The sequence below is a fragment of the Hyaena hyaena genome, unplaced genomic scaffold (assembly GCF_003009895.1).
Source record: "Hyaena hyaena isolate Hyena2069 unplaced genomic scaffold, ASM300989v1 scaffold_80, whole genome shotgun sequence".
Lineage (NCBI taxonomy): Eukaryota > Metazoa > Chordata > Mammalia > Carnivora > Hyaenidae > Hyaena > Hyaena hyaena.
Window position 1 is genome coordinate 2,451,272 of NW_024080712.1, and position 25,843 is coordinate 2,477,114.

The following is a 25,843-nucleotide window of genomic DNA, read 5'->3' on the forward strand; positions in this document are numbered from 1 at the left end:
TAAAGTAGTCAGTCATAGATAATACAGAAACAAATGGGCAGGGCTATGTTCCAATAAAACTTTATTTATGCACAGTGAAATTCACATTTGATATAATTTTCATGCTTCATGAAATATTATTCTCCTTTTGGTTTTTTTCAACCATTAAAAAAATGTGAAAAACCATTCTTCACTCACAGGTTGTACAAAAACGTACAGCAGGCCAGATTTGGCCTGTGGGTCACGGCTTGCAAAGGCCTGGCCTAATTAGGATAGAATGGCTGTTAGGGATGAAGAAAGAGATGTGGATTTAATTGGGAGAGGGGAGAAAGACATTAGGATGAAAACAAACCCAACTTCAGGTTTAGAGAGGACAGAGCAGAGAAAGCTCTTCAGAGCAAGTGGACACCTCTTCCCAGCCACAGTAATGAGCAATGCCTGGCGCTTTGAGGAATCCTTATGAAGAGATTCATACAGAATGACTCACTGGCTTGAACAAAGCTGGGGAAGATTTTCTGCCTTTTATTCGAAGAGAGTAATTGGCCCACCTGCATCTCTTAAATTAAGATTGCCAGAACTCTAGGCCTTTAAGCCTCTTAACGTGGTTTATTTCTTACACCTTTTATCAGCATAGAAGAATAGCTGCTCTTCTCATCTTTTCTTGTAAAACTCTGTTCCAAATGTCCAAGGCACTTTATCCACATGGTGATTCGTGGCTATTTCCAGGCCTATGATCACGGAAACACAAAAAGTTATAGAAAATTTAAATGGCACCCTGTTAAGTGTTGTGGACAGCCTTTGACAAGGCAGATAATCTGGAGTTTCAGAGATGTGATTTGAATTTCTCATCTGCCCTCCCACCTGCCCCCCCCCCATATTTTAAACGGAAGAATAGGTTATATATGGGAAATTCATTCTTTTTGGTATATAGTCTGTAAAGTTTGACAAATGCATGTAACCACCATGACGTGTTACATTTAACACTTACATAGCTACCATGGCAAGCAAAATATAGAACATTTTCATTGACTTAAAAAATTCCCTGGTGCTCTTTTGTAATTATCCTGTACCCTAACCCTAGTCCCTGGTAAGCATTTATCTGTTTTCTGTCCCTATTGTTTTGTCTTTTGCAGAATGGCATATAAATGGAGTCATACAGGATGTAGCCTTTGGCATCTGGCTTCTTTCATTTGGCATAATGCAGTTGATGTTTATCCATATTGTTATATGTTTTATCAGTAGTTTGTTCCATTTCATTGCCAAGAAATGAGAGTATCAATTTGTTTATATGTTCTCCAATGGGGGATATTTGGGTTGTTTCTAGTTTTTGGTGATTATGAATAAGGCCAATATAAACATTTATGTAAAGTTTTTGTGTGAACATAATAAATTTGTATTGTTCTTGGGTAAATTCCTAGAAGTGGGATTGCGGAGTTGTGTCTGAAGTGTATGTTTAACTTTATAAGAAACTGCCACACCATCTTCCATGCCATTTTGCATCCCCTCCAGCAGGGTATAAGAGTCCTAGTTGCTCTGTATCCTCACCAGTGCTTGGTACTATCAGTTTTTGTTTTTCAAGTTTGGCAGTTCAACAGGTGTATAATATTGTGTCACTGTGGTGTGATCTGCACATTCAAATGACTAACAATGTTGAGCATCTCTTCATATGCTCATTTGCCACCGGTGTATCTTTACTGAAGTCTAGTCAGATTCTTGGCCCATTAAAATTTTTTAATTTTTAATTTTTATTTTTGACAGAGAGAGAGAGAGAGAGAGAGAGCGAGCAAACACAAGTGGGGGAGAGGCAGGGAGAGAGAGGGAAATACAGAATCTGAAGCAGGCTCCAGGCTCCAAGCTCTCAGCACAGAGCCCATTGTGGGGCTTGAACCCACAAACCATGAGATCATGACCTTAGCTGAAGTCGGACACTCAACTGACTGAGCCACCCAAGAGCCCGTTGGCCCATTTTTAAATTGGGTTGTTTATTTTCTTACTATTGAGGTGTGCTTTTTTTTTTTTTTTTTTTTAAGTAAGCTCTATGGCCAACCTGGGGCTTGACCTCATGATCCTGAGATCAAGAGATACATGTTCTACTGACTGAGCCAGCCAGACACCCCTTACTACTGAGTTTTGAGAAGTTTTTTAATACTCTAGGAACAAGTTCTTTATCAAATAAATGCTTTAGAAATATTTTTTAATCAATCTGTGGCTTGTCTTTTCATTTTCTTCACAGTACCTTTTGTAGAACATAATAGTAATAATAATAATAATTTTGATGAAGTTCAGTGACACCCCAATAACAAGGACCACATATAGTGCTCAAATCTTGGCTTTAAAATACCATTATCCAGTAAAAGGAACTAGGACTCCTTAGAGAAATGACTGATTCCAGGGCTGGGGCAGGGAAAATACAAGAAACATCTTATGGTGTCAGAAAGTAAAAGTGCTCAAAACGCATGGGGATGGGTTGAAAGGGCATGTGAGTCAATGTGAAGAAGCTCTCAATGGCCAAAGCTGGGAAAATACTAGCATCAAAACAAATTATGATAGTAATGGATTATAACCAATAGAATAAGATAAATATCCATGAATCCATACTGACATAAGTAAGTGAGTAAAATGATAAATGAAAGAGAAGTTCTTTTTTGATGAGATTTTAATAATAAATATGGAAAGAATGATGGAAATAGAAACTCACCATTTGACAAAAGCTACAGTAATAATTGTTTTAGGCAAATTAATAATGGATGTTAAAATTAGCAGATAAAAATTTAAGCAGATATAATATGTGAATTATACCTCAATAAAGCTGTTTAAAAAAACTTTGTTATGGACATTTTCAAAAACAGACAAAAGAGTCTAATACAATGATCCCCACATACTCATCACCCAGCTTTTTAAAAAAATCTAGTTTTGGGGTGCCTGAGTGGCTCAGTCAGTTAAGTGTCTGACTTTAGCTCAGGTCATGATCTCGTGGTTTGTGGGTTCGAGCTACAAGTCAGGTTCTGTGCTAACAGTGTGGGACCTGCTTGGGATTCTCTCTCTTTGCCCCTACGCCCCATCTCAAAATAAATAAATAAACTTTGAAAAAAGCAAGTTTAACCAGAAATAACATGTTTGCATAGTTTAAATGTATCTCCCCCCAAATATTTAGTAATTACAAAGGGAAAATAATAACATTATAGTGGAGAAACCTAGGCAGATGCCACCTTAACCAAATTAACCTCATTGGTAATGGGGTTAATTGAATTGTGTACCTCCTGATAGGATGCACTGAGAAGGGCACAGCATCACCTCTATGGTTTTCTTACCTAAAATGTATAACCTGAATTTAACCATGAAGAACCATCATTTAAACTCAAATTAAAGAACTTTATATACTTGGCCAGTCCTTTTCTTTCTTTTTTTCTTTTTTTTACAAATAGTTTATTGTCAGATTGGTTTCCATAAAACACCCAGTGCTCATCCCCACAAGTGCCCTCCTCCATGCCCATCTCCCCCCCCCCCCCCCCCCCCCGTCCACAGTTTTTGTCAGCATTCAAGAGTCTCTCATGGTTTGCCTCTCTCCCTTTCCCCCACCATTTCCCCCCTTCTTCTCCCTCATGTTCCTCAGTTAAGTTCCTCCTAATCCTCCTATACGTGCAAACATATGATATTTGTCCTTCTCTGCCTGACTTATTTCGCTCAGCATAACACCCTCAAGGTCCATCCATGTTGCTACACATGGCCAGTCCTTTTCAAAGGTGTCAAAATCACGAAAGGCAAAGAAAGATTGATAAACCATTTCAGATTGGAGACAACTAAGGAGTCATGACAAGTAAATCTAGTGCAGGATCCTGGATGGGATCCTGGCCCAGAAGGAAGACATCAGTGGGACAATAATAATATAATTAAATTTGAAAGAAGTTCATAGTTAGTAGTATTATACCAGTGGTAATTTCTTAGTTTTGAAAAGTGTATCATGGTTTGGTAAGATGTAGCAATAGGGGAAACTGGATGAAAAGTATATGAGAACTTTCTGTATTATCTTTGCAACTTTCTGTAAATCTAAAATTATTTAAAAAGAAAAGAAAAAATCAGTGGAAAAATAAGCCAAACACTTTAAAAATATCTACACATTGGAAGAAGAAGGAAACCGTATTGAAGAGATAGGGATAGAAATTGGATTTTCTGGTACATTATGTTTTGTAGATTGGTCTTTGAAATCATGTCAATATTTTACATAGCTCTAAACAAAATTTAATTTGAAAATAATTTCCTAAAAGTAAAAAGAAAAATAAACCAGTCTAAAGGTATAATAAGAATGGCCAAAGTACAGAGACAAGAAATATTTCAAATGACCTTAAAAGCACAGTGATTTGAGAGCACCTGGGTGGCTCAGCTGATTGAGTGTCTGACTCGATTTCAGCTCAGGTCATGATCCCAGGGTTGTGGGATCGAGCCCTGTGTTGGGCTCTGTGCTGAGCATGGAACCTGTAAGATTCTCTCCTTCTGCCCCCTCCTCTGCTTGTGCTCTGTCTCTAAAATTAAAAAAAAAAACCAAAAAACCCTGCAGTGATTTAACTGTATATTCCTAATGAAATATGCCCTAAGGACAAAAAAAAAAAAGTAAAAATTCAGTTGTGTCTTATAGGCCATGGCTGGGTCATATAGTAGCACAAAGCTGCAAGAGAGTATGTGAAAGCACTTGACATTTCACTCTGTAGTGTGAGGCATCAGGGAGAATGGAACTGGGAATGGCTTTGGGACAGTCAATCAACAGTGCCAGCTCAGTATCTACTGGGCCACCTCCTCCCTATTTCCACCCCTCTTGGATTGAGGTAGGCAAAGTCTTTCCCACCAGCAGATAAAGTGGTGGTGGCAGCAATGCTTCTCCTTCAAGTGTTCTGCCAAATTACTGAGGCTAGGGTTGCTGCCATGACTGAGTTGGGCAGCAGATCTGTAACCATTTCTTCCCTGACCAATGCAGGAAAAATTCCAAGTTTGTAATCAATGATTACTAATCTCTCATCTCCAGTCTAACGGTTGGAACACTGCTTCCATCACTTATTTTTATGCTGAAAAAAAAAAAAAAGGTAACCATGCTTAGAGACTCTTGCATTTTGTAACAAGACTTGTGATTTTGAAAGAAAGAGTAATGGAAGCCTAAATTCTGGAAAGATGCACGATGTGTAAATTCAGTCATCATTATGCAAATGTATATTCACATAATAAATCCAGAGATGGCTGACTATATTTTAGAAATATTATAGGCCAATTATTTTGACATCCTGCAGGAGGTAGATAAATTGTGAAATATATGTTATAGTATACACAGTAGCTTATTAACAAGATGTCTTTTGCTAGAAAATATTTTAGTAGAGAAACCATCCATCAGCACATTTCTAACCGTTTTCCTCCTTTGACTTCACAGGCACATTTAGTAGCATGAAAAAAACAAGAGGAAGCCTTGTGTGTTTGGGTAGAGGCTTTTGGTAGTTTTATAAACTTTGTCTCATTTGATACTTATAATAATCAGTGAAATATTTGGATTTTTTTAGTTTTTTAAAGTTTATTTATTTTGAGAGAGAGAGAGAGAGACAGAGAGAGACAGAGAGCAGGGGAGGGGCAGAGAGAAGGAGAGAGAATTTCAAGCAGGCTCAGTACTGTCAGCATAGAGCCCAACATGGGCTCGATCCCACGAATGTGAGATCATGACCTGAAACTGAAGTCAAGAGTTGGACACTTAACTGACTGAGCCTCCAGACACCCCAATCAGTGAAATATTTGAACCATAGTTCATTCTCCCATGTTATAGATTAGCAAACTGATTAATGATTTATTTATGGTCAGTTGGGAGGCAAATTCAGATTACAGCCCTATATTTGATCAGTGTCTTTTGCACTGTAACATTTCTATCCTTCTTTCACTCCTCACGTTTCAGATTGAGAGAGTTTGAGGTAGGTTGTCTGGCATCCTCAGATGGAGAGTGACTGGGCACACAGGAGGGCCCTAGGATTATTGGTGCCCCATCAATAGAGTGTAACACTAAAGATAAGAGGTGCCTTTTGAGCTAATGCCTGGGTGGAAGAATGTTCAATAGACAAAAACCAAACCTGCTAAGACCTCTGCTATCATGTCCAGCGTTCACCAGGTAGCACTGGGGACAGTATTCCTATATTCAGAAATGCACATTAATGGCAAAGTGTCAGGACGTCAAGATAGTGAGACTGTTAGGAGACTACTTATTTCTTGGGTGACATAGGACGAATTATTTCACCCGTCTGGGTGTCAGAGTGTATTATTTCTCAGGCTTCTACATAGTTCTAATATTTCATAATTCCTTACTTGGACTTACGGTGAAGAGAGGGAAAGTTCTAACCCAGGGGAATGGTAAGAAGTCAACTGTTTATGCCATAGATTTTTTTGTGGAAATACGGGCCTCACCTGCAGAGTTTAAAGTCTGACAAGAGAATTCTCAACTCCCATGAACAATTGCAGAGTGCAGGAAAGCTGAATTAGTAAAGACAATAGCCTTAATAGGAATTTTAAATGATGCACTTGGTGCTTTCTCTGTTGGCCTCACAGAGGCTTCATGGTTGGCTTTGTAAGAGCAAAGAATGATATGGTGAAATTTGCCACCTAAGGACAAAGCTGGGAGTGGATAAGAGAACAATACTCTGGCAGTCCTGGTAGCGTGGTGGTAGTGGTTCTCAGTTCTGGCCATTTATTAAGAATTACTTATAATTTTAAGATTTTAAAGGTTATGACTGAGATTTAAAATAAACAAAGAAATATACACACAGAGAGCAAAAATCTTAAATATACAACATAATGAATTTTTATAGGTGTATCCACTTGTGTTACCATTACCCAGGTCAAGATAGATCATTCCCAGCACCTCAGAAGCATGCTTCCCATTCATCACCTTCCCCTAGGGTTACCACTTTTCCATCCTCTATCACCATAGATGAGTCCTGTCTATTTTTGAACTTCATGTAAATAGAATCATATAGTGTATACTCTTTTTTTTTTTTTTTTTTTTTACTTATTTCTAGGAGAGAGAGAGAGCGTGAGCAGGGGAGGGTCAGAGAGAGAGGGAGTCACAGACTGAAACAGGCTCCAGGCTCTGAGCCGGCAGTCAGCACAGAGCCCGACGCGGGGCTCGAACCCACGAACCGCGAGATCATGACCCAAGCGAAAGTCGGACGCTTAACCGACTAAGCCACCCAGGCGCCCCATATAGTGTATACTCTTGTACTGGCTTGTTTCACTCGATGTTATACATGAGGTTCATCCATGCTGTTGTATCAGAGGTTTGCTCTTTTCCATTGCTGTGTACTGTTCTATGGCATGCAGCTACTACATTTTATTTGCCCATTGTACTGTACGTGTACATTTAGGTTGTTTCCAATTTTTGTATTACTGTAAATGAAGTTGCTCTGCACATTCTTGTGCATGTCCTTGGTGCACATGAGCACTCATTTCAGTTAAGTGTGTACCTAGGAGGGATTCTCTGGATCATAGAGCAGATGTACATTTACTCTGTAAGAAACTGCCAAACAGTACTCCAAAATGGTTGTGCCCCTGCCAATTGGCTCAGAATCTCTGAGTGAGACCCTACCTGAATGATAGGTATCACTTGGTGGTTCTGACGCACAGTAAAAATGACAGCCTCTGTGACCCAGCCTTAATGCCCAGGCCTGTATCTCTGTTATCACCTCAGCTCCAAAGGAACAATTCATTTATTGTCCAAAAGCAAGGAAGTTATTCCTTGTCCACAGATCTGAGAAGGAGCTGAGATTTGTCTTCTGGGGTTTGCCTCTTACCTCTTGTTTGCTTTTGTTATACTTGGTGGGGATCAAATTAATCATCTTTCTCCTCCCTGAATCCTTGAACACAGGAATGGGGGGCTTTGTCCTATGCAAATGGGATTTTATGTATCAGGAAATATGAAGTGTGAGGACGAGGCAAAGAGCTCTTTCAGGGCTCTTGATAGCATCTGACCACATGGGCAACCACAATCTTCTCACACTGTAGAAATTCATCTCTTTTAGCATTTCTCTACCTAGTTAGGCTGAGGGACTGTCATTCTTTCTATCTGTCAGTGCTTTGAATTGACTTCGCTCAAAAATTTTATAAGCAACATGGCCCATTTAGTTATAGTTCATCTGAATTAATAAGAACAGCTAATATTTAGTCGGTACTATGGGCAAGGCACCCTGCTATATGCATGCATTCTCTTAAAACAAGCCAACAAGCTTCAGCAGCTACTATGAAGCTCATTTTACAGATGAGGAAACAGGTTTAGAGAGCTGAAGTAGCTTTCCCAAGTTCATGTGCGGATATATTATGGAGCTAGGATTCAAACCCTTGCATTCTGGCTTCAGAAATGGAACTCTTAATCACTAATTACACCACCTCTACTTAACCAATCTGAGCTTTTGAGAGCTATTTATGGCCTGGAATATGAAAAACAAGTTTTTCATACCTCTCCGAGTTACAGGTCTCCTGGAAAGAAAATGCCAAATAATGGTGGTCACTTGAATAATGGAATAGGATGGAATGGCTGAAGGGTCAAACTTGGCCTTTATATCTCCTTAAAAGAGTTGCCAGTCTGTCAGATGATATTTTCAGGAGAGAAGGAGAAAGCAAAAAGGAGCAGAAAAAGCAATAGGAAAGTTATACAACTTTCCTTCTCATTCTTCACTTTGTGTAGATGATCTTACCCACAACTGGAACTAAAACTCTAAATGGGAATGAATGCAGAATTTTTACCCAGAATAATTCTAAGCCACTCCAACTGCTTATTTGATCCCTTTACTTGGATGTCTTATGGGAACCTCAAATGTAACATTGTCCAAAAACGGAATTTTTTACTTCCTCTGTTCTCCCCCACAATCTGTTCCTCTTTCAGTAAATGTCACTTCCACCCACCATTACTATGCCCCAAAGCAGAGTAGCCTTGCCATTCCCCTTTGTCTTCTCCCACCTTATGCCATCATAAGTCCTGTTGGTTCTGGCTCCAAAATATATCCTACCTGCCTGTGCTTGAGTCCTGACTATCCCATTGGGGACAAGTCTCTTAAGCTCTCTGTCCTCAGTTTTCTCTTCTATAACATGGCGCTAATAGTTGTAAGGCAAGCTAGCAACTATGATTATTATTCTCGAGACTACACACTAGTTTAAGTCACAATTCTTTCTTCCCTGGATTTCTGTAAGCACCTTCTAACTGGTCTCCCCACAACCATTGGTGTCCCTTGGACCCATCATCTAAAACAGTGGTTCTCAACTACAGCAGTTCTGCCCCCCAGGACACTTAGACATGTTCAAGACATTTTTGTTTGTCACAGTAGGGGAGGTGGTTGCTAACCCCCTGGCATCTAGTGGGTAGAGGCCAGGAATGTTGCTAAACATCCTAGAGTGCACAGGACACAACAAAGAATTATCTTGACCCATGTGGAGAATCCCTTTTCTAAAGTGAACTTTGTGAAACACAAATCAAGTCAGGCCGTGCCTCTGCTCCTGTCTATCCGATAGCCCCCCACAGCTCTTGAACAAAGCCCATACACTTGGCTGTGCTCTCAGATCCTGTGATCTGGCTTTAGCCTACTACCCCAGCCTCATCTCCCACCACTCTTACCCATTTACCCTGGTCCAGCCACCTCAGGGTTCCTCTAGTTCCCAAGTGGACTGAGGGCCTTACTGCTTTAAAATCCTCAAAAAGGCTCCTCCTGCTGCCAGGGCCACTGTTTGCCCTCTGTGTGGATCCCTACCCTGCCCTCTTCTGACTTCCCTGAGAATTGGTGGAAGACAGCCCTTGAGATGGAACAATCAATTGCACTTGCTACCAGGTAGTGACCAGCATCCTCTATTTGTTCCTCTTTCCCTGCCTTAAGCACCATCGTATACATTTAGTGGCTCTTCTCTTCTGTAGCCTTTAATTTGAAGTGATTATGGAAGGTTCCTATAAGGATAGGAAGGTGAGGCAGAGGTCTACACTTCGCTGAAAGGCCCTGCCTAGAGATGGTAAATAGGGAACCTGGCAGATAAATCAGTTCTTCAGACTAGTCTCAGAGTATTATGAAAAAATTAAATTAGCCACCAATATTTGAAGATCTGGAAAATTGCCATGGACATTGGAATTCCATTTATCTCTTTCATAGGAAAATCTGGGAGTACATGGTTACTTCCTCATGAGCCAATAGTCACCAAGTTCTGATTCTGGTTTCCCTTTAGATGGGGCTTCAACAGTCCCCACCTGGCTTCCTTTATGCAAGTACCTTACCTGCCCACCCTTAGCTAGCCATCCTGTGTCTACACCCCTGTGTCAGTCTAGAGCCCTCTAGTGCTAGAGGATTTTGTCTCTCTGGGACTGCCAGCCCATGCCACTGAGCCCTTGCTACCTACACTTAGGAGGAATATAAACAGACCATAGCCAGAGCTATGAACACAGAGTGTTCTGTGTCTCCCTGGGTTAATTTCTGGGACCCCATTAGAAAGACAGTCTGTGCTTTCGTTTCTACTTGAAGTCACCATGAGGCTAACTTGGCTGGTAAGCACGTTCATTCTGCCCCCTCAGCCTAGATGTGGGTACTTGCACAGGGGAGCTTGGCACTTGTTTTCAGAGCTGCCTGGGTCTCATGAAGACATTTTGTTGTGATTGCAAATTACAGTGTCATAGTCAGTTTGTAGACAGCTATAACAGAATACCGTAGACTTGGTGGCTTAGGCAAAAACATTGATTTCCCACATCTCTGGATGTGGAAGTGAGAGATCAGCATGCCAGCATGTCCGGTTCTTGGTGAAGGAAACTTTCCTGGTTTACAGAGCCTTCTTGTTTGCTCACATGGTGGAGAGAGAAAGAGCGCTGGGAGCAAGCTCTTGTCTCTTCATCTCCTTATAAAGGCATCAATCTCATCATGGAGGCTCCCCCCTCATAACACCATCTAGACCTAATTTCTTTCCAAAGGTCCTACCTCCAAATACTATCACATTGGAGGTTAGGGTTTCAACATATGAATTTCAGGGATGCACATTCAGTCTATAGGACATGGCATCAAGATTTTTAGCAAATATTAGTGGTTACCAGCTATGCATCCCTAAATTGATTCCAAGGGTCAAATTCCTTTAGCTTCTCTGGCTTCTAGCTTCTTGACCTCCAAAACAACTCTAATACTGCATTCTGCTTGGTGGTACCTCCCCTGCTATCCAAGCAGTCAGAAGATGAACCTATGTGTCCTGGATCACCTCAAATCCACCTCCTGCTCTGGAAGATTGATGTGGCTGAGACCCTACAGTTGCATAGCTTGAGCAGATGTGGGGCTCTTCCCACGGTGCTCTCAATTCCAGGCTGGATGTCCACAGGATCCCATGGCTCAATTCATGTTGGTCATCTTGATTCTGCCCTGAGCTTACCAGAGTTCATAGCTTCTCTGCCAGTTTTTTTTTTTTTAAGTTTACTTATTTATTTTTGAGAGGGGGAGAGAGAGGCAGAGAGAGAGAGGGAGGAGAGAATCCCAAGCAGGTTCCACACAGAAAGCACAGAGCCTGATGAGGGGCTTGATCTCATGAAACGTGAGATATCGTGACCTGAGCCAAAATCAAAAGTCAAATGCTTAACCGACTGAACCACCCCGGTGCTCCTGTTTTGTTTTGTTTTTAAATCCATTATGAGCTGGTTAGCATATAGATTTAATCCATCTTTGGGGCTCTCCTAGAGGAAGATTTTCAACTGCCTCCTGAACTTCCCATTATCTCAGCAGCTACTAGCTGACTTTCTCTCCCCACCCACCACCCCTGCTTACTCTCCCCTCATGTTTCTCCCTCCACCTTCCGAGTTCTCCAACAAGGAACAGGCTTTCTGAGTCTTCCCGCTGCTTGTAGCTTCCCTAGGAATTCCTTTGAGTAAAATTTTCTTCATCTCCTCCATTGTTCTGAAAGACAGATAGTGTGGAAGGTGACATTACCTTTCAGCACATGTATCAAGTCTTTCTGAAAATCACTGACTTGCATCAAACTACAGATTTCACCAGTTCCAAAGCATACATTTTCCTCCCACATTTTAACATCTGTGAGATTGAGGTGTGTATTATGTCTGCTAGTGGGTCATGATTTAATTGTCAGTGTGGTTTTCTTTCTTGGTGGTATAATAGTTGTGTGTCTTAGAGTTAATGACATCTTAGATTTGCTGAACTATACTAATATGGGCATCTTGCTTAGGAAATGTTTTCTTGAGACAGAAACAAGAGGGCAGATGGCTGAAGGCTGTGTAGGGATGAACTGTGGGAAAGAGCTAGAGGTGCAGAGACAGGCAATAATATTCTCAAGGCACCTGGGTGAGAAGAGAATGGCCTGTCCAACAAACCAAAAGTGTTTAAGGAGGCAGGAGTGTGGGGAGCAGAGAAGATAATGAGCCACTTTAAGTGGATGTGAGGATTGCACAGAAATATTTATGGAAAGTGCTTAGGACTTAAACACACTCTATAAATGGTACTTTGCTTTGGTTTGTTTTCTGGACAAATGAATGAGGGAATTTATGATATTTTATCAGTTCTCTGGCATTCTCCCCCCGCCACACACACACATTTTAACACCTCCAAAATTGGGATGCATTTTACAGCAGGGTGTTTCATTATTTAATTGGTGACATTTCCCCCCATAAATGGTATCTTAGAGTTGATGAAGCATGGTATATTAAATCAATTGCTAAAACTGACACACTCTCCCTTTGTTCCTAACTTCTTAACCTGAATTCCTGTTCTCCTACAAATTCTGACCTGTATACTTGGAACATTTTAAACTGCTTTTCCTAATCCAGGCTTACATTATTGGTCTCATGGCCTGATCCCTTTGTGCCTCAACCCTTGATGTCCCTGAGCTCCTATGGGTCTGACCTGAATGTTAGTTTGGGCTTCTCTACATCTGTGTGAAAAGGAACAGATGAGCATTGAAGGAATGAAAGTTCATACAAGTATTCATGTATAGTTTCTTCTTCAAATTCCAGGCTTTAAAAATTCATCCATTCAGCTAGTATTTATTTGAGTATCTGTTATCTGCTAGGTCAGGGTTTGGCAATCTATGGTCTACAAGCCAAATCAGGACCAATGCCTGTTTTTGTAAATACAATTTTATTGGAACACAATTATGCCCACTTATTTACGAATGGTCTATAGCTACTTTTGAGCTACAAACAGTAGAGTTGAGTAGTTGCAACAGATGGTGTGGCTTGCAAAGCCAAAAATATTTACTATCCTGGCTCTTTATAGCACCAGTCTATCCTCCTGGGGAATCAAGAAGGGCCACATCTTAAGTGAACAGTCATAGAAAAGACAGTTCCAAAAGGAAAATGTTATATTTTATATGGAAAAGCACACATCTAACCCAGGAGAACACGAGCCTTGTAAATTTTGTCTTCATAGAATTCCCACTGACTAGAATAGTGCATGGCACAAAGTAAGTGCTTGCAGCAGATAAAGATGCCTTCTTTCTTTGCGACTCCTCCCACTGAGAGATGGAATCTGTTTCTCCTCCCCTTGTTTCGGGACTAGACTAGTGAATTTCTTAATTAATAGCTTATGGCAGACGTGCTCTTCTGGAACTCTGAGGCTAGGACATAATACACCTTGCAGCTTACCAAGCCTCTTAGAATGCTCACCGTGAGGGAAACCAGCCACTTGATAAGGATTCTGACCCCATCATGCTGGAAGACCAGGTACAGGCACTCTACTCTACAGTCTTAACTGAGGCTAGCCTTGCAGCCATCACCTACAGACATGTGAAAGAAACCATCCTGAACCCTCCAGGTGTGCCCATCCACCAGCTGAATACCACTGAGGAATCCCAGTTAATAGCATGGGGATCAGAAGAATCGTTCAGTGGAGCCCTGCCCAAATTCCTGACTCATAAAATCATGAGATATAACAAAATGATGTTCCCTTAAGCCACTAATTTGGGGGTACTTTGTACCTAAGAAGTAGATAGCCAGAACAATGCTCAATAAATAAATACTGGTGGCTTTGTTTGTTTACATAGCCAGGCAAGTATAGAGTCAGTACCAGAGCCCAAGTCTGTTGATTCACAGTGTTTATGACAGTTTTATTTTATTGATAGTTGCCCAATGTTAGCAGGGCAATCTGATTCTTCTCACACCTCTTCCAATCTCTCCCCAAATCTGAGTCAATTAGAGACCAAATAACATGTTAGGAGCTTTGTGAAAGGTGATACCTAAAGTCTGTCAAGTGTTTCTGGACCAGATGCTGAGGGGCATGTTGGCACTGGAGTGCATTTCACAACATACAGGGGCCTAGGGTGCACCTTCAAGTTTTGAGGAGCCCCTCAGAAGGTTTTAGTAGTTATGCAGAATCTCAGATATAGTACATTTATATCTGAGGAGGCCAAAAACAATAATGACGTTCAGTTTCTCCAGTAAGACTGGAGATTGAGGTTTCAACCTCAGATCTCATGCTTACTAGTTAGGAGGCCTTGGGCGAGTTATTAAATTGTTTTACCTCACTTACCTCATTTGTAAAATGATGATAATATTCGCACACAGGTTGTCGTGAAGATTGAATGAATTAATCCATGCAAAGCAAGTGGAAGATTTGCAGCACTTAGTAAACACTCCTATAAAGAGCATCATTCTTAGTAGTAGTACTAAAGATCCGACTTTCATTAAAGTCTCAAACTTTGACCTAGAAAAATTTTTTTAACTCATGACAGATCTAATTGTCCTGTGGGGACTAATATATTGGCATGTGTTTTTATTTATGGATTTGTTGGAATAATTCATGTTTAGTCACCTACCTTTGGTGTGTTGTTCCATTGTGCATTTATCATTTCTTTATGTTCTTGACACGCTGAATATCTATTTTTTTATTTTTTCTTAATATTTTATTTATTTCTGAGAGAGAGAGAGAGAGAGAGAGAGAGGGAGAGACAGCGTGAGCAGGGGAGGGTCAGAGAGAGAGGGAGATACAGAATCTGAAACAGGCTCCAGGCTCTGAGCTAGCTGTCAGCACAGAGCCTGACACGGAGCTCGAACCCACAAACTATGAGATCATGACCTGAGCCGAAGCCAGACGCTTAACCAACTGAGCCACCCAGGTGCCCCTGAATATCTATACTTTATCACCTCATTAAAGGCATTGGAATCTGTACCATAATTTTTTTTAAACTACATTTTTGGCTTTCCAGTTTACTCAGCTATTAGGCATACTTTGCAAACTCTGAAGAGCAGACATGTCTGAAATATATTCTCCATCTATCCCCAAGTTTTCTGGATCTATCTGTTTTGTACCCTAAGTGGCTCAGTGGAAAAGGGAGATATTCTTTTTTTTTTTTTAATTATTTTTAATGTTACTTTTTTTTTTTTTTTTTTTGAGAGACAGAGAAAGATGGAGAGTGATCAGGGGAGGGGCAGAGAGGGAGACACAGAATCCAAAGCAGGCTCCAGGCTCTCAGCTGTTAGCACAGAGCCCAAAGCAGGGTTTGAACCCATGAACCATGAGATCATGACCTGAGCTAAAGTCAGATGATTAACCAGTTGAGCCACCCAGGCACCTCAAGAGAGATGTTCTGTCTTCACTGAACCACAATGCAGGATGGAGCTAGATGTAGTGGCTGGGGTTAGTTTAAAGGGAAACTTAGGTCCCAATAGTTCATTTTTGCTTTTGTTTCCCCTGCCTCGGGAGATGTGTTGAGTAAGAAGTTGCTACAGCCAATGTCAAAGAGGCTTTTGCCCGCTTTCTACTCTAATATTTTGATGGCTTCCTGTCATATGTTTAGGTCTTTCATCCATTTTGAGTTTATTTTTGTGTAAAGTATAAGAAAGTGGTCCAGGTTCATTTCTCTGCATATTGCTGTCCAGTTTTCCCAGCACCATTTGCTGAAGAGTCTGTCTTTGTTCCATTGGGTATTCTTTCCTGCTGTGTCAAAGATGAGTTGGCCATATGTTTGTGGTTCCATTTCTGGGTTCTCTGTTCTGTTCCATTGATCTAAGTGTCTGTTTTTCTGCCAGTACCTTACTGTCTTGATGATTACAGCTTTGTAATACATCTTGAAGTCCAGGATTGTGATAATTCTAGGTTTGGTTTTCTTTTCCAGGGTTGCTTTGGCTATTTGGGGTCTTTTCTGGTTCCATACAAATTTTAGGATTATTTATTCTAGCTCTGTGAAGAATGGTGTTGTTATTTTGATAGGGATTGCATTGAATATGTAGATTGCTTTGGGTAGTATCAACATTTTAACAATATTTGTTCTTCCAACATGAGCATGGAGTATTTTTCCTTTTCTTTTTATGTCTTCTTTAATTTCTTTCATAGCTTTCTATAGTTTTCAATGTATAGATTTTTCACCTCTTTGGTTAGGTTTATGCACAGTGAAGGAAACAATCAGCTAAAACTAAAAGGCAACCAATGGAATGGGAGAAGATATTTGCAAATGACATATCAGATAACGGGTTAGTATCCAAAATCTATAAAGAATTTATCAAACTCAACACCCAAAAACCAAGAGAAGAAATGGGCAAAAGACATGAATAGACTTTTCCAAAGAAGGCATCCAGATAGCCAAATGACACATGAAAAAATGCTCAACATCGCTCATCATCAGGGAAATACAAATCAAAACTACAGTGAGATATCACCTCACACTAGTCAGAATGACTAAGATTAACAACTAAGGCAACAACAGATGTTGGCAAGGATGCGGAGAAAGATCTCTTTTGCACTCCTGGTGGGAATGCAAACTGGTGCAGCCACTCTGGAAAACAGTATGGAGGTTCCTCAAAAAGTTAAAAATTGAATTACCCTACAGCAATTGCACTACTAGGTATTTATCCAGAGGATACAAAAATGCTGATTCAAAGGGGCACATGTACTCCAATGTTTATAGCAGTGCTATCGACAATAGCCAAAGTATCGAAAGAGCCCAAATGTCCACTGACAGATGAATGAATAAAGAAGATGTGTATATACATACAATGGAGTATTACTTGGCAACCAAAAAGAATGAAATCTTGCCATTTGCAACAATGTGGATGGAACTAGAAGGTATTATGCTAAGTGGAATTAGTCAAAGAAAGACAAACATGACTTCACTCATATGTGGAATTTAAGATACAAAACAGATGAGCATAAGGGAAGGGAAGCAAAAATACTATAAAAACAAGGAGGGGGATAAAACATAAGAGACTCTTAAATATAGGGAACAAACTGAGGGTTGCTAGAGGGGTTATGGGTGGGGAGATGCGCTAAATGGGCAAGGGGCATTAAGGAGGGCACTTGTTGGGATGAATGCTGGGTGTTATATATAGGGAATGAATCACTGGATTCTACTCTTGAAATCATTATTGCACTATGTGCTAACCAACTTGGATGTGAATTAAAAAATTATAGAATACATATTATATATTATACACATATATATATTATATGTATTATATATATTATTTATATAAAGTTAAAAAATAAAGGGAAACAGGAGTTCTGGCTGTAGTTGAAAAGCTATGTTAGAGCAAGAAGGTACAGTAAGAGATGTTTCTATATGCTGTTTCTTATTCTCAGGCTTCTCACGGGAGATGGCAAGGAATCAAAACTTGTTGAAAGGCTAAAGTAGATATTGGAAAAGGTTTAAAGCCAGAAATCTCTGGTGCTAAGGTCTGCAAATGTTTGAAGGAATATAGGCAGTCATGAAAGTCTATTCCGGGAACCTATGAATTGTTAGCTCAGGAAGGAGACTAGGCACTGGTAAAATAAGGTCAAGGTCTTAGATGTCATTCCTAGGAAGATTAATGAGCTTTGCTCTGGTCCCTGAATTCTGTATTTCTATGAAGCCTGGCCAGGCTTAGTTATTTAACATAGGCTAGTTATTTTGTCCCCATTCACTGAGATCCTGAACACAACGGGGAGTGAATGAGCAGTATGTGAATTAGATGGCTCCATCTTCCCTAGTTGGTTAAGAAAGCATGGTTTAAAAAGTGTAGCTGTGAGGGGCGCCTGGGTGGCTCAGTCAGTTAAGTGTCTGACTTCAGCTCAAGTCATGATCTTGTGGTTCATGGGTTTGAAACCCACATCAGGCTCTGTGCTGACACCTCAGAGCCTGGAAACCTGCTTCAGACTGTGTGTGTGTGTCTCTCTCTCTCTGCCCCTCCCCTGCTTGCACTCTGTCTTTCTTTCTCTCTCTCGCTCTGTCTTTCTCTCTCTCAAAAATAAATTAAAAAAAAAAATGTAGTTGTGAGAGCAGAGGGGCACCTGGGTGGCTCAGTCGTTGAAGTTTCTGACTCTTGATTTCTCCTCAGGTCATGTTCTCATGGTTTGGTTTGTGAGACTGAGCTTGCTTGGGATTCCCTCTCTCCCTCTGTCTCTGCCCCTTCCCAGCTTGCATGTGCTCTCAAAGTAAATAAATAAATATTTTAGAAAAGTAGCTACGAGGGCAGGAGGATTATTTTGACCAGGTCCTGGGAAGGGAGCTAAAGTAGACCAAATATTAGACCTGGGAAACAGCTGAATTGCTTTTCTCAATTGATGGCTCTTTGCAATGGGCTTTCAAAACATGTCATTATGGGGAGGGGGCCAGGCTGTGGGCACAGGGTGATGTGTGAGCATGGAAGGAGCTTTTCTTTCTACCCTAAGAATAAAATTCAACTGCGTGTTATTCCAGCAGGCAGCAGAAGGCTTCCAAGCACTAGACTTTCTAACTCTTTCTGGTGAAATTTGGATTGTTGAGTGTATCACATGCTTTGAGATTCTAAGTGGTTGGAGTGGAGGTGGGAAAGACGAAGGGACAGGAAATTCCATTTCTTTCATAGTGAGCTAACTTGAGGATGCGTCTCAGGGCCAGCTTATCAACAACCACTCTAAATTGACCATGATTTTATCCTTGCCTCTCCTTGTAAAGATTTCTTTTTCAGAGTTTTCAGCCAACAGCTTCCAAACTGTCATTTACAATTTACGGAAGGACAGAAAGTAGAATAGTTGTCAGCAAGCAGCATAATTATGTGCCAGGAAATGACATGGCAAATAGTCTAGCCTGGCAAGTGCTAGACGGCTCTCTCCCTATCTTCTAGCTTCAGGCAGGAGCAGAACTACAATATCTGCTCATTTGTTTGTGACTTATTTTACACTTGGAGTGCAGATTACTAAGGAGTATTTGGTCTGGAGATCAGGTAGAAATTTAGTTTTTAGAAAGCAAGGCAGTGGGGAAACGGGAACTTGGAAAGTATGATCTGATGTTATGTTGTGAAATGCTACTGTGTCATCCTGAAGGAGCAGCTGTGTCATGTGGGCACTTGTTAGAAATGCGATATCTTGGGGCGCCTGGGTGGCTCAGTCAGTTAAGCGTCCCACTTCGGCTCAGGTCATGATCTCACAGTTCGTGGGTTCAAGCCCCACATTGGGCTTTGTGCTGACAGCTCAGAGCTTGGAGCCTGCTTCAGATTCTATGTCTCCCTCTCTCTCTGCTCCTCCTCCGCTCACACTCTATCTCTCTCTCAAAAAATAAATAAACATTAAACATTTTTTAAAAATGTAATTTCTTGTGAGCCATCCAAGGCCTACTTAATTAGAAACCCTGGGCTGGAGCCCAGCAGTCTGAATTTTACTAAGTCTTTCCGGTGATTCTGATGTAGGCTCTAGTTTGAAAATCAGTAGAATGTAATAGATGGCAAGTAAATCCTGCCTTGTTTTACTTGTTTGTCTGTTACAAATAAAATTAGCTGCCCCCCCCAAAAATGCCCCCAAATCTGGAAAACCTAGCAAATAGTGGCTGTATAAGTAAGAAGAATTTTATTATTCTCACAAAACAAGAAATACCAAGGGAGACAGCCCAGGTTGTTACCCAGGGCTCAAGGACGCTGTGTAAGAATCCAGGCTCTTTGTAACGTCCAAGTGGCTTTTGTTACCAGAGTGGCAAGATGGCTGTGATGCATCCAGGCATTGCTTCTGTGTTCCAGGCAGGGAGAAGGGAGGACAAAGCGCTTCTCCCATTTTTATTCAGGTAAAATAAGTGCACAGGGATTTCGGCCTTTTATCATGGCCAGAACCACGTCACATGGCCAGCTTGAACAATAATGGAAGTTAAAACAACTTAGCTTTTTTTAGTCTTTATGATAGAGAAAGTCAAGGGAAAAGGGACTGAGGTGAGAATAGTTATGGGGAGACCAATCCATGCTGTCTCCTTCAACTTGCACCTCATAGCTAATTCAGTTGCTTTTTTATTGTTGAAATTCCTGGATAGGTCATTATGGAAAAAGACAGCATCTTAATGTTTAATAGGGAAATAGGATCAACAAATTATCTTTCTATTTGCACTTTAATTCTGATAATCTAATTCATTAAGGAAAACTCAGGTTTTATGTCTGAGAAGTTATTTTACATTAGGTTAAGGGTTTGGCTCAGCTTGCCTTCTTGAGATTTAATGGAAGGTCTGTAAAATAAGACAAAATAAGAAATATTGTGAATTACTGCACAACTACACATATTTGGACTAATTATAGCAGAGAGTCTGAAAATTTGAGTATTTTAAAATACTCATCCATTATTTCTTTAAAGTATAAATAATAATTAGAATTGGGCTCCAAGGTGGTTACATATAATTTCTTCTTATTATAATGCATAGACAATAATGATTATTGACATACTTATGGTAAGAATTGCTTCCAAATTAGTATAGCACTGTTAAAGCTCTTTATTAGTTTCTGTAATCCTATAAATTTCTCAACAAGGCCATTCCTCTTGTATTTTAAATGGTAAATTTGCAAACACTTTGTTCAATATATTACCAATTTTGATTTAATGCAATGTGAATATATGAGCTATTGTTGGACTCATTGCAGTTGCCATGGTAATTATCTAGCTGGCATGAAGAAACTGGGGACCAGAGAAGATCAATGCTATGACTAGGGTACAATAACTTATCCATGTCAGAATTAGAGTCAAAACAGAGAGGGCTGGACACTAAGTCCTATGTTCTTTTTACACTTTTTTTCTCTAGCTTCCTAAGTTCTAAGTGTTTAGTCTTCAACAAATATCTGTAATTAAAACAATCTCTTAGCACTCCCTGCCTTAATCCCCATCCTGTAGATCAGGGGTTGGCAAACTATAGGCAGTGGGCCAAATCTGGCCCATCACCTGGTTTGATGGGGCTCATGAACTAAGAATGGTTTTTACATTTTGAAATGTTTGGAAAAAATTGTATGGCATGTGAAAATTATATGAAATTCAAATTTTAGTGCTCATGAATAAAGTTTTAATAGAATAATACCAGGCCCATGGGTTGAATATGTCTATGGTTGCTTTTGTGCTGCAACAGCAGAGTAGAGTAGTCGCAACAAGACGGTATGGCCAGCAATGCCTGAAGTATTTACTATCCGGTCCTTTACAGAAAATGTTTGTGGATCCCTCCTCCTGGCCAGTCCTAATCAAGGGGCCTTTTGGATATTGAGAGAGAAGGGGATCTAAAGTGCTAATTTAGATACCTCTGATCAGTCTTTCTTGCTTTTTTGACATTTTTTCAAAGTCAATTCTCTTTCTACAACTTTGGGTCTTGCTTGGACATAAAAGATGATAGTTTGTAGCTATGCCATCAAATATGGTAGATACTAGACATGTGTGGTTACTGAGCACTTAAAATGTAGCTAATGCAAATTGAGATGTGTTCTAAGTGTAAGATATATGCCAGATTTTAAAGAATCAGTACAAAAAAATGTAAAATCTCTCATTAATATTTTATATTGATTATATGTTGAAATGATAGTATTTAGGGTATGTTAGATTAAATTAAATATATTATTCAAATGAATTTCACCTTTTTATTACTTTTTAATGTGACTGTTAGAAAAATTAAAATTACACGTATCGCTCTCATTATATTCCTTTTGGACAGCGCTGCTTCAAAATCTTTCACTTCTTCCCACCCTCGCCCCGCCCCTTGGAAATATAATTTTTCTTTTTTTAGGTCAAATTTGCATTTTATTTTTTTTCAGATTTCTTGAGATATAATTGACAACATTGTGGAAGTTTAAAGTATACAATGTGATGATTTGATATGTAGGTTGTGTGAAGTGCAGTTAGCTAACACATCCATCACTTCACATAGTTAACATTTTTGTGTGTGAGAATATTTAAGATCTACTCTTTTAGCAAATTTCAAGTATACAGTACCGTGTTATTAATTATGGTCACCATCACTGTGTGGTCTCCAGAACTTATTCATCTTATTACTGAACCAATTTTCCATTGGCAAACCTCTGTCAAGTCACTAGAAAAAACATAACAGGTGCTTTATCAGAGTTCGCCACCTTCTTGTTTCTCCATAAGCCATTTCTGACACTTTGGGCAGAAAGTTTTTTTTCTTAACCAGGCAAGTTGATAGAACAATTTAATGGTGGACAAGTATTTCCAAATTTGTTGAGTTACCAGTAATATTGGTTATTTACTGCTGTAGTTTGAAAAGTGTTATTTCTCTAAAAATGTTAAACAAAACCATTTTCCAAATTTCATCAGTTAAAAATATTAAACAATTTTATCAACATGAGTTTTCCCACTGGAATTTATATATTTTGTGAACTTTATAAATTATAACATGAGATATAGAAACACGTGTAGGTTAGGGGTTTCTTCTAACCCTAAATTTCAACATGGCAAATTAATGGTAAAAGATATGTAGTTAGCAAAAATTTAGAATTGACTCCAAGTACCCAGAGAATGTCATTTTACCTTGCTATTGTACTTTTAAATCACAATTGGCATAATATGCTAATTCTCATTTGAGTTTTTTAAAAATAGACTCTATTTCTTAGAGCAGTTTTAGGTTCCTAGTGAAATTCAGTAAGAGGTAGAGATTTCCTATATACTCCTTGGTCTCTCCTACCTCCAACATGCATAGCCTACCCCATTATCCCCATATCCGTCACCAGAGTAGTGTATTTGTTACAATTGATAACCTACATTGACACATCATTCTCACCCGGAGTTCATAGTTCACATTATGCTTCACTCTTGGGTTGTACATTCTGTGGGTTTTGACAAATGTATAATGATGTGTATCCACCATATAGAGGAGTTTGAATGCCCTAAAACTCTTCTGTACTCTGTCCATTTATTCCTCTTACTTGATTTTTAAATCTGCACAACTCTTCTCAATAGTTTTGTTTCTACACAGCCACCTCCTTTTAAATTTAATTTTTCTTTTTTAATCAGTTACTTTTGTGTGTAATTTAAAAAAACAGATACTTTCCAAGATTTATTATGACTGAATATCAGTTCTGTCTCCTTCATCCCTTTTCCTTCTTTAGAGGCAACATTTTCAACTTCTTAATCATTTCTTTTTTTGGTGTTTATTTCAATAGCTTTAAATAACATGCTTATATTGCAACTTTTTTTTTAATTTGTAGGAATTATCTGATTAGTTTCTACTATCTTAGACCAGGGCCTAGCTCTTTCAAATCTTTTCATCCCCACTACACACATGAACATTTCCTGTACACCCATTTTCCCAGCATAGTTTCATTATAATTTTAGTTAGCGCAATAATTTGACTATATAAATGCTATTTATAGCTGAGCCAAGTTGAACCACTGATAAGACAACTAAAGAAATGGTTGGGGAATTGGAATATAGATTTAAATATTTACCCAGAATTCAGCTTACATAGATAAAAATAAGAGAAAATGTGAAATAGAGGTTAAAGGGACATGAAGGATAGAAAAAGAATGCTCAACATATGCTAATGTGAGTTTAGAAAGAAGATAAGTACAAGAATGAGGGGAAATTAAGTGTCAGATAAAATAGACTAAGGAAGAACAATCAAATAACTACATTTGATTGATGGGAACATTTTTTAAAAATCATACTACTATCTATTGAGATTAAAAATGAAATAGAGATTTTTCCCAATGAAGTCTGAGAGAGTTGGCTATTCACAAACCCTTAATATTAAAGGATGTCCTTCTGTAAGAAGGAAATTGAATCTAGAAAGATCAATACTAAGAAGTCATGTTGCACAAATAAATTGGCAGACATGTTGGTGATTTTAAATAACCAATGACTGTTTATTTTATTTTATTGAACATTTTTTAAGTTTATTTATTTATTTTAAGAGAGAGAGCATGAACAGGGGAAGGGCGGGGGGGAGGGAGGGAGAGGGAGAGAGAGAGAGAGAGAGAGAGAGAGAGAGAATCCTAAGGAGGCTTTGTGCCATCAGCCCCATGTGGAGCTGGAACTCATGAACCACGAGTTCATGACCTGAGCTGAAACCAAGAGTTGGGCACTCAACTGACTGAGCCTTCCAAGCACCCCTAAATAACCAATGACTGTTTAAAAAAAAAAAAACTCAAAATCATAACAGCAATAATAAGTGGAATTAAATATTATATGACCTGTCATAGAACATTGAAGAGGTGTCCATATGGAGTTAAAGGGTTCTAAGTACCCTGAATTGTCAGGAGGAGTCTAAACGTGAGATTATAGTAAAAATTTTAAGGTCAAGTAGGTATATTAAATCTTTTTACTAAAATAATAGAAATAAGATGTATACTTCCCAAATAAATAGAAAATAGAGGAAAAAAGAAGCAATGAAGAATCTAGACAGAACACTCAATAAAAAGATATCACATATATTTGTAGTAACAATAAATATAAGTGGTTCAACACTCTTCATTAAAGACAGAGCTTCTTAGATTAAATAAACCGCAAATCTAACCATATTCTGTTTATAGGAGACACACATAAAACATAAAGATACAGAAAGGTGGGATGCAAAAGGATAGAAAAAGAAAAACTAAGTGACTATTTGTTGAACAAATTACTAAAGTTTCTGGATGACAGAAACTATTTTTCTTCTCTTATTAATAGCCTTCATTTTCAGAGCAGTGGTAGATTCACAGCAAAAGTGAGTATAAAGTCCAAGTGTTCCCACATATCCCCTCCCTCCCTCCCTCTTGCAGCCTCCCCCACCAGTGGTACATTTGTTATAATCAGTGAACCAACCAACACTGACACATAATTATCACTCAAAATCCAAAGTTTATATTTGCAGTCACTTGGTGTGGTATATTCTGTAGGTATCATGTCAAGTATTATTCATGCCAGTATCATACAGAAGAATAGTTTCACTTCCCTAAAAATCCCCTGTGCTCCCCCTATTCATTGAGACTGTGTCTTATATTTATGTTTTTTTATTTGCTATAGGGCCATGCTTATGTTAGGTGTTTGAACATCTGTGCTTGGATTTAACTGTTTTACCAAGTTTCTTGTGATATTCATCTCTTCTGATTATTCATGATAATCAGAGAAAATGAAAACTTTTTGGCAGTTCCAAATACTAGATCTTTAACGAAAATGCCACCACTACCAAGTACCTGATGCTTTTGCAGACACTTCAAAAAATGGTATTGAGGCTTCTGGGTGGCTCAGCCGGTTAAGCATCCGACTTCCACTCAGGTCATGATCTCATGGTTAGTGGATTTGAGCCCCACATCGGGCTCTGTGCCGACAGCTCAGAGCCTGGAGCCTGCTTCAGATTCTGTGTCTCCCTCTCTCTGCCCTTCCCCTCTCATGTTCTGTCTCTGTCTCTCTAAAATAAACATTAAAAAAATTAAAAAGAAAATGGTATTTCTTGCATAAACAGGAAACAAACATCTTCAATTTTAGCTTCTAGAACTAGGGATGATTAGCCCAGCTGTATGGAAAATGGACATGCTATTTATAGTAATAAAATAATTTGAATGTTCTGTGAAGGATTATCAAATAATCTTAATTTTTCTGAGTTTGTGATTATTATTAAAAGGACTTTCATAAGCCAGAGCCCTGTGTGACAGTCATCAAAAATCCTTGGACGGAAAGAACATCATCCATCAAGTTAACGATTCATCAATTGATTTTAATAA

General features: G+C 39.2%; 1 long non-coding RNA gene across 1 annotated transcript; it reads right to left on the bottom strand.

The window, feature by feature from the left end:
• Positions 1-565: 565 nt before the first annotated feature.
• Positions 566-14,823, bottom strand: LOC120232942. Its single transcript, XR_005528686.1, has 3 exons — positions 14,764-14,823; positions 11,766-11,894; positions 566-707 (listed from the first exon to the last, which is right to left on the bottom strand). It is a non-coding gene; the product is annotated as an uncharacterized LOC120232942 (long non-coding RNA).
• Positions 14,824-25,843: the final 11,020 nt, after the last annotated feature.